We start from the raw sequence: 15,543 nt of genomic DNA, 5'->3' as shown, positions 1-15,543 counted from the left end.
AAAACAATTTTGTACTTGATGTACAAAAATATGTGCATACAAATAAATTAAATCACAATAATTACTAAAACTAAATAAAATAGATACAAAATATTAATACTTCTAAACTATAATGTTGATGGCCTTAGTGTTTACTTGTTTATACTAATTATATCATAGAATATACATATTCTAGTTAGTTACACTCGAGTAATTTTGGTGGTGAGATAAATGTAGTGTTACAATATGAACACAAGTGTATGAGTATTTTGGCTAGATATTGGTTTTAAAAAATCTTATTGAAAGATGTTTTGGTTGTCTTCAAGTTTACAAAAGATTGAGACTAAAAATGAATCATGAATTACTTACTTGTATTAAAATTGGAAGGCAATATTGATTTTCTACAAGGATTTAATAGGAGAAGCGTAGCCATCATTTATCTACATAAATATGGCATATGCTCACAAAAATCAACCCGCTCATTATTGAACTAAAACCTAATGTCTTAGCATTGAGAATTTAATAGTGAGTATAAGATTAGCTTTAAAGATCACGACTTCTGCAAGTTTTCTATATAATTCTTAATTACCTATGGTGCATTGGATTCAAGGAAATTTCAAGGGGAAACCAACATTTCTTACAATTTCTTCCGTGTAAATATATAAGTTAACCCCGATAAAGTATTCAAATGCTAATTCCAAATGAAGCCCAAACAAGTCTTCAACAATATATCTACACTCTCACTCCTTTTAATAGGTAAAATTAATAAAGATTACTTCAAAATTCAATCTCACAAAACCCCACCATTACCAAAAAAGGGCATAGCAAGTAGGCAAAGATACATATCCAAAAATCCCATATGAAATATGAAGAAAATACCTTCAAATTCGTTCTTCAATCATATTTTTATAAAAAAATCTTGTACAAAACAAATTTAGTAGTTTTAGTTTGAATTCTCAATTCAAAGTTACATATACAAAATCAAATTGCTTACCGGATAGGAATAGATCAAGGAAGGGAGAGGATTGGAGAAGCTTTTGAAGAGAGATGGGGGAGGGAGGTAGCTGCTGCAACTGGTTTTGCAGTTTCTGCCTCCCAAACTGATTAAATGATGGGAAAACAGTTGTTGACTTTGCGCGATGTAGATGTACCTACGTCGCGCAAAGCTATTTTGCGCGACGTAGGTGCACCTACATCAAGCAATGTTGTGAAAAAAGGGTAAAGCATTTTTGGTTTGGCGCCAAAATCTTGCGTGACGCACAAAGTTCCGTTGCTCAAAGACCATTTGCGCGACGCCTCCTGTTTAGCGTCGCGCTAACATACTTTGCGCAATGAAATTTGCTCCATCGTTCAAACATGTTTTTGTACTAGTGGTAGCAATAATCTAGTTTGGATTGAGGAGCCTCCTACGCTTATTCAGGATCTCCTCCTCCAAGACATATGTAACTCTAAATGAGTTTAGTTATCAATACAATGCTTCCTTTCAAAAAAAAATAAAAAATAAAAAATTACAGTAACCTACATAGAAATATATTATTACATTAATGTTAGGGACTTCGATCAAAAACTGAACACCAACAAGGTTTCAGTCAAAGAACATTGATGGCTAGAGACCACATATATAGAATCCCTATATTATATTATATAATACCGTAGCATATCACAATGATGCTAATTTTGGCTTGGGAGGATCAACCAAGCAAATATCAAGGAAGTTATCAATGGAAGTGTGGTTGTAATCAGGTTATAATTCTGAGGCCTCTATGTCGTTTGCTGTGAGTTCAATCCTCATTTGACCTTTGATGAATATGCTATAAATGGTTGCCGCACGTATGTTGTCTGGGGGAGGAAGGGCTACAAGAAATTGAAGCAAAATGCTTTAAAATAATAATATTAATAATAATAATAATAATAATAATAATAATAATAATAATAATAATAATAATAATAATAATAATAAATGAGTTCATCACAATCCATTTGAATCAAAAAATCAAACAACTAGTTAGTGACATTATTTTGTTTATTACTGTAAGAATTGTTTGATTATCAGGTTGAATTAAATGGTAATTAAGTCATTGTGGCTAATTGAAGTGGCGAGACAGGGTGCGGTAACGAGTTAGGAATTAGGATTAAGATAGAGCTAAGTTTGATTTCTTATAATGTAACACAGAAAAAGTGCAAGAAACACAATCTGAGTATGCAGTTGTATGCATAAATGTGTAATCTTTACTTTCTTATATGCAGTTGAATGCATATTAGAAATATTCTTATATGCATTTGTATGCAAATTAGAAATATTTACTTTCTTATATGCAGTTGTCTGCAGATTAGAAACATAATCGGTATAATGCATGAATGTGTAATCTTTACTTTCTTATATGCAGTTGTATGCAGATTAGAAATATTCTTACTCTCAGAGTGATTGAGGATTTCTTGTTATGGGATATGAATCCTTCTGAGAATCCGTCATGTCTTCTTCTCCCAACAAGAAATCAAATCCAGCTGAGATATAATGTTTCCCTTCTGTTTACAAGTGAGGACGTAATTGCCTGCCCCTAGGATCTAGTACTATTTCAATTATATGGTATTTATCGACATAAATGAAAAATTATGATATTGAACCACGTTCCGTTTATTAATGACAACGTAGAACTAATTGGCTAACTGGATATAAACAATCTAGGTCAAATTAAATTTCTTACCAAAGTGTGTTTGAACCTGTTGTTCTTACACTGCTCAAGGTAACCATGTTGTGCTCCAAGTGCAAAAGGAAACGTAATGAGAGGAATGAAATAGTGAAATATGATGCATTTCTTATGGCGCAAGGTTTCTCTCATAATGTTCCGTTATTGATTGCAGCATTATGAATGTGGTTAGTGTTTCTCCATGGAGATATTAACATGCAAATCTACATGTATGTTCTCGAAGAATTACATTGATTGGTTCAAATAGTTCTAGACCACATAACACCATTTCAATTCAAACACAGCTTTCACTTTATGGATTAAAACAATCCAGGCAGATGTGGTATACTCGTCTAAGAAATTATTTGATCAATCAGGGATATGAGAATAAACTATGCCCTTGCGTGTTAACTAAGAAGTTTTCTGAATTACTAGAGTTGTAGTTTACGTCGATTACATGAATATCACTTAGACTCTAGAAGAGTTTGAGAAAACTGCCTTGCACCTGAAGATGGAATTTGAGATAAAGGATCTTACAAAAACTCATTTATGTCTTAACCTAAAGTTCGAGCATTGTTATCACGGTATTCTGGTCTATCAATCGAACTACACCTTGAAGGTGTTACCTTTTCAGTATACCCTTGATCATCCATACGGTAAATGTAAATGAGACCTTGAAGAGGTTGTGGAACCCGAAGTTCCATATATAAGTTCAACTTTGTGTTTCGTTATACTTAGCTCATTGCATTAGACATGATATCCTTCATTGTTGATATATTGACAAGATACATTACTGGGCCCACACACAACCACTAAATTGGCGTTAAAGACGTTTTTCTTCTATGCTGAAGGTACTATGGATTTGGGCTTATCCCTACGCATCCGAGCGGATCCAACCCCCTGTTCCTCGAAATTATGCTTGCCTTGTTTGTTATGCTGATGTTGGTTACTTATCAAACCAACACAAGGCACATTCCCTACAATTATGTCTTTAACATTAAGGATATCGCAAAATCTTGGAGGTCTATAAAATAAACCTTAATTGTGAAGTCTTCAAATCATTCCCAAGCTTAATACACCTCACTGTGCCACATGTGAGAAAAAAGGTTGAGTATGAGAAAAAGGGTTGAGAGCTTCTGTTGATCATATTTAAAGTACTTGTAGTTTTTCATCCACCGTTGGTCACAACGACGATCCATGAAGACAATGCTGCATATATCAACCATACCAAGACATGATACATCAACAAAGTCAACACCAAGCATATTATGCCCTGATCACATAAGCAAAGCATCAGAAGATTAAAGACAAGTAGATCTGATCCTAAGACAACCTTGCCAACCTCTTCACAAAGTCATTACCAAAGTCAACCTCCAAGAACCTTGTCTAAGGATTCAGTAAGCGAAACTATCTTATTTGCAATGCTTGTAGTTCTCATTTGGAAGTTTTGTCAAAGTTAGGGGGAGTATCCAGAACTATACTCACTTGACCTTAACGTACTCTTTTTTCCTACAATTATGAGCATTTTTCCCTTTGAATTTTTGCTATCTAATGAGGTTTTAACGAGGCGCCTATCTTCGGTTGGTCATACCTTTGTGTGTATGTGTGTGCGCGCGCGCGCGCGCGCGTGTGTGTGTGTGTGTGTGTGTGTGTTCTACTTGCATTTTGAAGGTTTTTAGTTCTGACTTAATGCAACTTCTCACTTGTCTCCTTAGACTATGAGTTTTTTTACCTACCTTGGGTTTTACCATAGCAAGGTTTTGTGTGTTTTACTATGTAGGCTTTCTTCTGTTTATTTTTTAGACTTGCATTCGCTCATTATGCCGACTAGCTAAGATAGCCTCATCAACTATTTAGACATCATCACACGAAAACCCAATGCGCCATTTGTTAAGTATTTACACACTCAAGGGGAGTCTTGCCTTCCTAATTCCATTAGGAGTGTGATTGTGTAAATCCTAGTAGATTATGTATAGGAAAATCCTATGAGATCGAGATGATCTTTCCTTGCACAACTTGTATTACTTGGAGGGCAAGCTTCTTTCTCCCTTATTAGTATAAAGACATGAGAAATATCACACATAGAATTCCTCAAGCCCTTCTCCCTTTTCTCTTTGCCACCAATTTTTTGCTACTTTTTTCCTTTAGTAAAATAGGTCTGCAACATATTTCTAATTTATCGTCAATGAATCATTAATTTTGAAGTGTTTATTTAGCAAATTTTGGTATCTTTTTCTTCTTCCTTGCTATTAGACTGGATTTAATTAATCCGAACGTTTTGCACAATTTTTGCATGTATTATAGGAATGTATTTTTCAATTGTAATTAATGCAGGATTCCTACCTTAATAAGGATTAATATAACCCTATAAATTGTAATATTTCTCACATATTAATACAGGGGGTCATACGTTTACATTGTATCATTTGTGTAGGTTTCTCTCTTTGGTCCTTGGGTTTTCTTTCTTCTCTTCTTGTTCAATACAGTACAAAAACAAAACCAAGTTTATTATCGTCCATCATTTTTCAATATAGCTTGGGTGCTTTGCTTTTTCTCTTTTCCCGGTCAAACCTCTCATCCTTTTGGTCTCTTTTAGCTTTACAAAGTCAAACCCTTTGTCCTTTTGGTCTCTTTAGGCCATTTCCAACCGAGTCGCCCAAAGGGCTATAAGCCAAAACATAGCCCTTTTTGACACAAAACTCATCTCCAATGGAGGGTTGGGCCAAAACAATTTGGGACCCACCAGGCCAAAATATAGCCAAATGGCCAGAGGGCTGGGCAAACATAGCCAGCCAACTAACCTTGAAAGTTGGGCCCAGCTGTGCTGCTAGCTGACATCATGTAGCCTTTTTACTTATTTATTTTTTTTTAGATGAAATTTAAAAATTCTAATTTTTTTCCTATACATACCTAAGTCATTTCTACACCATTTCTTACATCATTTTCACCCTTCCATGCTATCTTACCTCATTTTAATGTCTAAGTTGTTAAATGCAAGTAAAATTAAAATATTTAATAACATGAAACTTAAACAACATGAAACTTTAAACAATATTTAGCGACAAGTAGCTCTCATAATATGTCTGGAAACCTTATTTTAATATGGTAGTTTAATTCAATTAACCGATAAAATTAAAGAACAAACTTCAAATAATAAATTATTGAGGGGGCTAAAAAAATAGTCCTTTTGATTGGAGATTGTATATAGATATGGTCTTAGTATTTCCTGCTTATAATCTGAACGAGGGCTAAACATATTCCTTCGGTTGGAAATGGGCTTAGTATTTCCTGCTTCTTTCTCCTTTGTCCTTTAGTTTCTTCAAGGTTTTTCTTTTATAATGGTGTCATCCTCTTATTCTTTTCTTGGCCCAAACACCATTTCCTTCCTCCATTTTCAGCACTAGACTCAGCACTAGACCCAGCACTATGGCTGGACATAGGGCAGATGCATTTACCTGGTGCTTGGCCCAAGAGTGCTGGACATAGGGCAACCTGACCTACTACTGTTGGCCTTCCTTCTCAACGCACCCACGCAACATGTCCTCAAAAGTACCATGGCCTCGAATACCGCTCATCCTTTCACCAAAGTCCAATTTACTCCTCTATACGATGTGAACTATTATTTTGATACCGATGCAACTCATTATATGACGGGCTAATCCTCTGCATTTTCTACTCCTCAACCTGATCCCGATCCGCACAATGTTTATTTGAGTAACGGTGATTTGATGAATATTACCCACACTAGTATAATTCCTCTAACTCTTGGTCCTATTAAATTCCATCTGCGTAATATTTTCTCATTCTAACCTCCACAAAAATCTTCTTTATGTTGCCCGTTTCACTCAAGAAAATCCAATCTTTTTGTGTTTGCTCCTTACTTCTATCAAATCTATAACTTACGCACTGGTTTTTTTTACTTTTTCAAGGCCTTTATTAGGATGGGCTTTATCTATTGACCCTATCATCGACCACCTCCCCTATTCCCGAAGCTTTTGTTACCATATTTTTTTTCCCCATGGCATTAGCGATTTCGTCCCCTGTAATGTCTTGTGTTTGTTACCATCTTTTCTACCTTTTGTCATGAATTTGGGCATTGAACATCGTTACTCTTGCCCTCACACTCCTCAACAAAATAGGATTGTTGAACCTAAACATCGTCACATTGACACACCCCAACCTAAATAATTACCCAGCTAAAGGTGGAGATGTGATGACTGTCACTAAATCAACAATTTAACCTCACCATAAAGGTGACGGGTACCATCAGCCCAATGACGAAGCTATCAATAAGGAAAGAAAGATATGAATAAATTTGAACCAAATGACTCTTTATTAAAAATATTAAAAGTTATCTTACACAACCTCCTCACTTGGGGGCACATTAGGGTTCAACCCTATTATTATCACATCAGTTCAGAGTATAATAGGCGCACACACAATAGTAATCACAAAGTATGTGTCATGCCAAGCATACTCAACAATGCTATCATGTGTTGTTACAAAAACCGGATAAACATGGCAAAAGGGAGTCACCCTACACAGTAGAAGGTTAGCACTACTACCAAGCCCACTCATCATCAGACTTCACCTTGTGCTCACTAGGTCCTAAAGGGCAAAAAAAAAAAAAAAAAAAAAAAAAAACAAAGTGTGAGTGAATTATTATCATTTATCTAGTCAAAATCATTTCGAATATCAATAGCTACCAAACTGAGAGAACTAAACAAAACTACAAGGAAGTGATTTCCGTTCACTAGTTTTTTTTTTTTTTTATGCATACAACTCTATTTATTTTCGATTGTTGGATTGAATAAAAGCAACAGAGAATCAAAGTATAAAAATAAACACAATTGGACATAAGGAGAAAATTAGTGTGAGTGAATCACTTCTATAGACTATATAAGCTCAATGTAATAGCATATAATATGTAATTATTATATTATCATAGCATATCACAAAAATCTATTAAATAAAACTAAATTACAATGGTACTTTAAACAAGGGAATATCAATGAAGCTACTTACAATGTTGCTAATTTTGGCTTGGGAGGATCAACCAAGCAAATATAAAGGAAATTATCAATGTAGTTGTAATCAGGATATAATTTTGACGTCTCTAGGTCGTTTGATGTCGGTTCAATCCTCATTTGACCTTTGATGAATATGCTGTAAATAATTGTCGCACGTATATTGTTTGGGGGAGGAAGAGCTACAAGAAAATGAAGCAAAATGCTTTAAAAAACAAATAGTAATAATAATAAATGGGGATCATCACCATCCATTTGATTCACAAAATCAAACTGGTTAGTGACATTATTTTGTTTATTACTGTAAGAATTGTTTGACTATCAGGTTGAATTAGATGGTAATTAAGTCATAGTGGCTAATTGAAGTGGTGAGGAAGCGTGCGGTAACGACTTAGGAATTAGGATTATGATAGGGCTAAGTTTGATTTCTTGTAAGGTATCAAAGAAAAAGTGTAACAACCCGTCCCAAAAAACTATGGTTTTTATAATTTTAAAATGTGAAATTTTGAAAATGCCCTTCGAGGCAAATGCATTGACTTTTGTTGACCGCCTTGTCGAGTCACGTAAGATCCATTTTCTTGGCGTATCCTCTTATTACTCGTCGCTACAAACGCGTGGCCGCAAACGGAACGTAATTTGATGTTATAACGAAGGAGTTATGAACGAATGAAGTTGAGGGCAAACCTATAAATTTATTATTTTCTAGAATGGTCCAGATTTTTGGAGCAAAATCTGGAAAGCCACGTTTGTGCCCTAGATTAAAGGAAAGAAAAGATGGGCGGTGGAGATGGAAGATAAAGGAGAGTAAGGAGGGGGGAACCGGACCAATTAGGAAAGGGAGAAGAGAACCAATGGGAGAGGAGAAAAAGGAAAGGAAATGATAGAGTTGAGGGAGTAGCCGATCGGACCCCCAACCAGTTTCCATGTCCTGACCCAGTCTCTGACCTGGTGTTCCGCGGTTTTTCCGACGGTTTTCACGGCGTTTTCCTAGCTTTTCACAACCAACCATCAATTCATAAAAATCACTACGACATCCTCGCTATGAAGTCCACCCCAAACTCAATAAGATTTCATTTCATTCTGTGGAGGATAGCACTGGTGGGTGCAACGGGTCTCATGGCGGCGATCCGCCATTCCTGAAGCAAACTCAACCAACCACCACCACCAATAGACTCTCCTCAACCTCTGGAACAAAGCCCATGCATGGGTTGAGGCGTCGGAGCTTGTTTGGAATTGAATCAAAACCATCCATTTCTAGGGTTTCCAATGGGTTCGTGGCGATTTGAGGTTTTTTCCGGTCAAATTGGACTTGACCGTAGGTATGAAACTTGCTCTACCCATTGAGATCTTCATTTTCATGAAATTTGAGAATTTTTAGAAATAGTTGATTTTTCCGGCGAGTGAGTCGAGACCCCACCTGACCTTCCTAAGCTAAATTTGATACTGCAATTGCATAGGTAAAGTCCGATTAACAAAATTCCATTGTTTGTGTACAATTTCGCTAAGGTCCGCCACTTGATCCTTATTTGAATCAATGATCCAACCGTTGGATCACCACCAAACTTTAGTAGGTTATTATTCATAATATTTAAGGACAATAGAAACTGACAGATCAGGAATCCGACGTGCGGATCTTCCCGAATTGGATTCCTAAGTTCGTCAAATAAAATGTTGACTGCCACTTGAATTTACAATTGGTAAAGATCCGACTATTGGATCGTAATGAAACTTCAATATGATGTTTTAGAAGCATAATGTGGATCTTTGGAAATTACAGATCAGAAATCTATTATGCGGATATTCTGGTTCGATTTACGTAGGGTTGTGGACCCTACTGTCGATTTTTGACCAATGGTTGACTTTTGGTCAATGGGTCTCAAATCATTCTAAAACATCCTTGGGGATGTGTTTTATGTAAGTTATGTGTTCTATCGATAAGAATTATGAGACGTGACTGAATATTTATTCTAGGCGACGATCGTTTGTAATGCCTCAATATTCGTGCTAGGGAGTTGTAGTGCGGACCTCAGGTGAGTGGGCTTTTTTCCTTTTTATAGTATATATATAGATTAAAACTTTACGATTTCCATAAACGTTTTTTATATGGAACTATGATTTGCTTGCCATGTCGTAAATAAGTTACATTTTAAATATTGCATTGTTACACTTGTGAATTGTATTGTGTGATGTTGCGGAGACTCAGGTAAGCTTTAAGTGAGTATTATGTGATTGAATGGGTTGTATTGCATTGGTATTCACACATTATTTAGAGCTCATCATGGCTGCACCCCGGTATTAATGCTCCCGCCCAAGCTAGGTCAGCCTTCACGTGATTATTCACCTCCCGCACCACACATTCACCTTGGATCCAAGTTTGGTGCTAGCCTGTCATACAGACCACCATAGGTGGTTCCGACCCGTAGGTGACCCATGAATTATCGCACAACCTTCACGTGATCGTGGCACTTGAGCGTACATATTTATACCCAGCCTATCGTACAGGTCACACTAGGTGACTCCGACTCGTGTGCTAGCCTAGATTGATGAGTTACAAGTCACGTTAGGTGACTCCGACTAGCATACTATTTTATATTGGTTTGACACCTGGCTTACATTTATTATTGCTGAGATATTATGACATGGCATACTTCAGTTTTCGCTGCTCTTGTGCATTGGTTATTATACCGACGAAGTAGTATTATTTTCTGGAAACTATACGAGTTTTACGGCGAGGGGTTATAACGCTTTCAAAAGGTTTTTATCAAAATTTATTTTCATGCCCACTCACCCTTATTTTTCACCCCTCCAGGTGTTAGTAACAGAGTTTTCGTACCGACAAGGATTATTGGCAAATCTTTGTGTAGACGATTATCATCGATGGTATAATTCTCACCCTATTTTACTGTACTGTACTTATGCTATGTCATCACATGTGAATTGGGTTCATTCCCATTCATAGCACACTCTTGTATTGAGGCACTTTGACATTACGAGTCGGGGTGTGTCAAAAAGTGCAAGAAACATAATCTATATATCCATAGAGAAAGGTGTAATGTATGAATCTATAATCTTTACTTTCATACATGTGGTTGTATGCAAATTAGAAATATTCTTACTCTCAGAGTGATTGAGGATTTGTTGTTCTGGGATATGAATCCTTCTGAGCATCCGTCCTTTCTTCTTTTCCCAACAAGAAATCAAATCCAGCTAAGATATAATGTTTTGTTGCGTTTTACAAGTGAGGACGTGATTGGTTGCCCTTAGATCTGTTGCTGCTTTTATTGTGTAAGTGGCTATATCTTCCTCGTAATTCAACACAGCTATATACATCCAAAATAAGAGAATAAGGAACACAAAGAACATCAAAATTATTGTATTGCATATTGGTTTGTCAACTATACAGTTCCTATGTAAGATAAATGAATTCAACAATATAACCCTTTTCTTTTCGGTCGAAACAAGAATATAAATTACAACCACAAAGAGAAGAAAAATAATCTTGTTTGACTAAGATGTGTCTATGAGTCTCAACCTAGACACTGAGCGCGACCACAAAACATATTGTTTTAAACAGTTATATTTGTGACTAACGATAATGTTTCCGTTTCATACATTCTACTGCTACCTCCTCCCTCTTTGCCATATTTCTTCGTACCTTATTATTTTCATACACTTTCATGCTATTTAAAGCCAAAAAAAAGTGTGAACTAAAGATACTAAAAACAAAAAAATTTATCAAACAAGTCCTTGGCTATCACCAACATTTGTTGTAGTTGAAGGTGACTTCACAGGGGCAAAATACTTTTCATTTCATTTCTCAAGCGACGTAACAGGTGTAAATTATTTTTATATAAATATTAAAAATAAAAAGTAAAAGAAAAACTTGTAACATTCTACTAGGAAAATAGTGCATTTGTGGTTCAGAAGTAAAGTGCACCACTTGCATACTTACCCTTGACTTCACCAGTGCCATAAACAAAGACTTCCTCACGTTCTTCCCGAGGATGAAGCAAATAATCAACAAAATATGCAGCAAATGTGTTTCCACACACATAAGTGTACGGAATTGCTGCTGCTTCAGTCGCCCTTCTAATCACCCTTCTATTCTCATGTATAACCTCGAAAGGCGGCAGCACGCTTGCTCTTTTTGGATCATCTCCAAACTCTGCGGGAATAAATCTCTGATTTCGTAGTCCCAACTTTTATATTTTGTACGCAGTTAGACACGAACATACATACATATATATATATATATATATATATATATAAAGTGAACTTCACTGAGTTATATAGCCAAGAATATCCACATAATCGTGGCTCAGATTCACAGTCAACGCAAAAGAAAATTTTTCACATATATTTTCACCCTTATATTGCCAGCATCTTTGATGGCGTTGATAATTTTGCACTGTTGAAGAAGCTGAGGAATAGGCAATGTAGATATTACAATGTCAACTTGTCGAAACACTGCGACTAGCTTTTCGTGCTCGTCGAGTTCACCCTGTCCAGTTCACAACATATCAAATTGGTTCTCCTAAACATTAAATTGATTAGCTATATACGAAATATGAGCAGTGAATTAATAGAGTTTAGCCAATTAAGAAATGAGAGGTTAATTAGCATAAGTAATATATATATATATATATAACTAATTAATTACTTGGAAGATGGTGACTCCAGTGACGGATTCAGGATTTTAAACTCGAGGGGTCCCAATAATAAAGGTCAAAAAATTTATAGACAAAAATAACATGAAAAAGTTAAATATAATACATTTCATTCAAAAATCATGTGCAAAACAACATTACAAGCCATAAAATCCTAATTCAAGCGTCCACAACGAGGTTTCATAGTCTGAAAATGTTCCATGATAGCTTCATTACCAATACATGAAAAACATCTTTCTCAATGTAAACAACTAAGCTGTCATTCAACCATTCATCTCCTATTTTGTTGCGAAGTGGACTCTTAATGATATTCATAGTGGAAAATGCCCTCTCCACTGAAGCAGTTGCAACTGGTAAAACCAAAGCCAACTGAACAAGCAAATATACATATGCAAATGTTCGATGCAACCCTTTCTCCACCATTTTCTTAGCAAGCTCATTAATCTCCCGCAATTGAGAAAAATCATGATCAGAACGCACAAAATGGGAACTCATACTTTGTAGGCCTACAAGGTCCCATTTGCAAATATGCTCTTCGGACCTCATCTTGAATATTAGAAGGATTGTCCATCATTCGAATTCTTTTTCCCAGGTCTCTCTCAAGATTATTAAAATCAATGTCACACTCATTTTGTCTTGAGCTCGAACTACCCGAACAAGTAGATGGTGCTATTGGCTTTGGCTTGAAAAATCTTTTCATATTTCTTATTTCTAAACTACACATTTAACCAAAAACACAAAACATATACCAATCAACCAATAAACAAAAATTCCATCTAAATTTCAATTATAAAATGAGTATACAAACATAAAACATATCAACAATCATATCAATAATAGACTAAAAATCTCCACCAATATCTAATATAATTTAATTGAGATTAGATTAGAATACCAAAAAATTTGCTTGAATTTTGAACCAAATGGTGGTGGCTTGGAGAATTGAAACAAGTGGAGGTATGATATTAGAGTAATGTAATTATAATATGGGATTGGGTGGGATTAGAAATTTAGGGTTTTGGAATTGGGTGAATATAAGAAAGATGGGGGGACTAGGGGGGCAAAACAGAGGAATGGGGAAAGGACTCTCGGGAAAGATGGCCCGTGTGGGGCTAGGCCTTAAAAAAGAGAGTATGGAATCATGGACAAACGGCACCATTTGTCTCAGGCTTTAAAAAAAATAAAAAATTAAACAAATTAAACAAATTAAACAAATTGGCCAAAACACTGCGTTTTGGACCAATATTTTAAAAGGCCTATTTATTTTCTTTCTTCTCCCCCGCGGCCCCGCTGTCTTCTTCTTCGTTGCAAGATGCAACCTTCAAGCTGTAACCTGCAGCACAGACCTCATGTTCAAGTACGAGGGGTCCTCCGGAAAATTTCTAGCAGAATTTTAGAATCGTTGAGGGGTCCTGGGACCTCCCAGGTCCCTCTGTAGATCCGTCTCTGACTCCATTGGAAATTATCCCAATTTCATTTTCAGTTTGTGAGTCTTTGTAGATTTGCCAGTGGGGCCTCAACTCTTGACGGATAAAACAATGGTCTTGTAGATTTGCTTGTAAAGCTCTGGTATTTTCACCAACTCAGGTGTTTTCAACATCACCACCTTCTTCTTATTATCTGCCTTTATCGGCAGTATTGTTCGTGGCTTTGTTCTGTCCCAACAACAACATGAAAAATAAATCAACAAAAAATGCATTGATATCATACTAACAATTTGATACTTTACGTCTTCAAGTAAAAAAAGGAAAATCAAATAGCTACATTATTTCCCCAAGTAAACAAAATTATCAATTATAAACATTGAACACTAACTATTTCTCGAATTGGATAGGGGTATCGATACTATTTCTTAAATAGAACACTCGTACTATTATTATTTCTTAAATTGAATACTGGCACTATCATTATTTCTTAAATTGAACACTCACTATTTCTTAAACTGAGTAGTGGTACTATCACTATTTCTTAAACTGAACATTCACTATTTCATAAACTGAACACTAGTATTATCACTATTTCTTAAACTGAATACTCACTATTTTGTATACTAAATACGGGTATTATCACTATTTCTTAAACTTAAGACTAATATTATCACTATTTCTTAAACTGAATACTGATTATTTCTTAAGTTGAACACTAACTATTTTTAGAATTGAACATAGGTAGTGTCATTATTTCTTAAACTAAACACTGACTATTTCTAGAATTGAAAACTGACTATTTATTAATTGAAAACTAATTATTTATTAAATTGAAAACTTGTACTATCATTATTTCTTAAACTAAATACTAACTATTTTTCGAATTGAACAAAGATACTATCACTATTTCTTAAACTGAGTACTAATGTCATCACTAATTTTTAAACTAAACAATATTTCTAGAATTAAATATGTGTGTTGTCACTATTTCTTAAACTGAACACTGCTATTATCACTATTTCTTAAACTTAACACTAACTATTTCTTAAACCGAAAATGGGTATTATCACTATTTATGAAACTGAACACAATTACTATTTATGAAAGTGAACACGAAAACTATTTATGAAACTGAACGCGAGTACTATTGCTGAAATTGAACACGAACTATTTCTAAAATTGAACATTAACTATTTATAGAATTGAACACGAGTATATCACTATTTCTTAAACTAAATAACGATTTTTTTGTTATGCATGAAACAAAAACACAATTTTAAAACACCTCCAAATACACCACATAAATTTTCATTTACAAATTTATTATTTTCATTCACAAACACACGACACAGCACCCCAAATGCACACATATAATAGCCATCCATCATCAAAGGTTTATAAGCTACATCACAAAACAAATCCTTGAGAACATGAGATATTACAAACAAACAAAAAAATTAAACGAACCAAACTCTCATTTTTATTTTAGCATTCTAATGGCTTATTTTCCAAATCAATACAACTTTGCCTTAAATCTGCCTTCCATTCCAATCAATGCTTCCTCGTACCCAGAAGTAACAAAAGAATGCTCACCCATACTTGCAACGTAACGCAGTAGCTTAGTGATTACAAAATGGCAGCTTTCCCTCAAGTACTTAAATCCATCAATTTCTCCATTATTCCTCTATGAAATGAATCAAATATATCAACCATGACAGATATTTAATATTTTTCTCTCTAATTTCTTACCAAAAAA

The 15,543-nt window shown here is 35.1% G+C and overlaps 1 pseudogene; it reads right to left on the bottom strand.

Annotated features, from left to right (window-relative positions):
• Positions 1–1,639: 1,639 nt before the first annotated feature.
• Positions 1,640–12,855, bottom strand: LOC137714414 (isoeugenol synthase 1-like; annotated as a pseudogene).
• Between the last annotated feature and the right edge of the window lie 2,688 nt (positions 12,856–15,543).

This window comes from Pyrus communis, chromosome 14, assembly GCF_963583255.1.
Source record: "Pyrus communis chromosome 14, drPyrComm1.1, whole genome shotgun sequence".
In the NCBI taxonomy this organism is placed as follows: Eukaryota; Viridiplantae; Streptophyta; class Magnoliopsida; order Rosales; family Rosaceae; genus Pyrus; species Pyrus communis.
Note: the sequence above shows the minus strand (reverse complement) of the source record. Positions and strands in the feature narration are given on the sequence as shown.